Source organism: Chrysochloris asiatica, unplaced genomic scaffold, assembly GCF_000296735.1.
Source record: "Chrysochloris asiatica unplaced genomic scaffold, ChrAsi1.0 scaffold00077, whole genome shotgun sequence".
NCBI classification, from domain to species: Eukaryota; Metazoa; Chordata; class Mammalia; order Afrosoricida; family Chrysochloridae; genus Chrysochloris; species Chrysochloris asiatica.
The window spans coordinates 15393344-15395358 of NW_006408595.1; positions in this window are offsets into that span (position 1 = coordinate 15393344).

The following is a 2015-nucleotide window of genomic DNA, read 5'->3' on the forward strand; positions in this document are numbered from 1 at the left end:
CGGCACTTAACAACAACAACAACAACAAACAAATACCTGGATTCCTGTTGTGGCGCTGTAGGATCAGCACTGAACTGCAAACCACAGGTCGGCAATTCAAACCCACCAGCTGCTCCTTGGAAACCCTATACAGGGTCGCTATAAGTCGGAACTGACTCCACGGCATGTAACAACAACAACATTGTTTAGCTGAAAGTTGAGCCACAAGGTTAAAGGTCACTACGTTCCAAGCTTGGAGGATATCTAAGGAGAGCTGGTAGTGTAGTGGTTACGAGCTGGCTGCTAACCTCAAGGGTCATAGTCTCAGTGGCTCTACCAATCCCTATCAGACTAGTAAACTTGGTCTTTTTTATGATTTTGAGTTTTGTTTCACCTCTTCCTCCCACTTTATCCAGGACCTTCAATTATGATTCCTTTCAGAGTGGTCACAGGGCTCCTTTCTTAGGTACTTATTTGTCCAATAACAGTTTGCTGAAACTGAATTTAAATGTCTTTTACTCTAATTATACATTTCTATAATAATGCATTCATTTAAATACTATCATCAAAACATTCCCAAATTTCATGTATACTAGAAACATGTTAGCCCCTCCAATATTTTATGCTATTTTTTCTTGTCTTTTGAAGAATTTGAAAAATTATTCTTTGATTCCAAGGCATTTCACCTTGGTCATAATTTTTAAATGCTTCTCTGTAAACTATCTTTAATAGAAGATTCATCATACTTGTATCTTTAAAATGTTACTTTCTTTTTGCTACTTTTACTCATATTTGGGCACTTATACTACCACACTAAAAATTATGGATCATTGCATACCTGTTCAATATTTAGTTTTGAATAACAAGGTACTGCTCTGTGGAGAGCAAGTGTGAGAGTATGGCATGGATGCAACAACACAATGTAGTGTTTGTTAATCCCTTTCAGTTACCTTTTCACTAGATTCAAAACAAAAGGTTAACTAGGTTATGTAGTACTCATTAGTATTAGCCAAGATTTTCCAATTTTAAAGAAATTGAATTTCAATGATCAAAAGCTTATGTATAGAGAAATGATATGTCAATCTTCCTTGCTTTCATGTATTCTTATGTTTATTAACCCATTTCTTGGTGCTTCTTCTACTTGATTTCAGGGAAAGAAGTCACCCAGCTTTCTCCTGACAAGGAGGGTGGTATTGCAAACGCAACGTTAGGGCATCATGACTCCTTCCCCATCTCATCCACTCACTCTCATTCACTTACTACCATTGAGTCAATTCTATATAGGGTTTTCAAGACTGTAAATCTTTATGGGAAAAGGCAGTCTCTTGGAGTGGTCCAGTGTTTGTCCTACAGTTTAAACCACCAATCTTGTGGTTGGAAGCCCAATGCTTAACTTACAGTGCTACCAGGGCTCTTTCCTTCCCCTTCTGGTGGTAGTGGCAATTGTGTGTTGTGGAGTTGGTTCTGATTCATAGTGGCCCCGCATAGGGTTTTCAAGGCTGTAAATCTTTATGGGAGCTTCTTCCCTTTCTTATTGTTGTTAAGTGCCATCTAGTCAGTTTCATATATCCCACCTGAATTTAGAGGTCATCTGAAGAACATATTTGATACATTAAACACTAAAGACTGAAGACCAGAAGAGATGTGAGATGAAATCAAGAATATCATACATGAAGAAAGCAATAAGTCATTAGGAAGAGAAGAAAGAAGGAAAAGGTCAAAATGGATGTCAGAAGAGACACTGAAACTTGCTCTCCAGTGTAGAGATGCTAAACAAATGGGAGAAATGAGGAGGTCCAAGAGCTGAACAGAAAATGTCAAAGATCAGCTCAAGAAGATACAGCCAAATATTACAACAAAGTGTGCAAAGATCTGGAATCAGAAAACCAAAAAGGAAGAACACACTCAAAATTTCTCAAGCTGGGGGAACTGAAGAAAAAATACAAGCCTCAAATTTTGTTATTGAAAGTTTCTTTGTGCAAATTATTGAATGATGCAGAAAACATCAAAAGAAGATGGAAGGAATATAGAGTCAC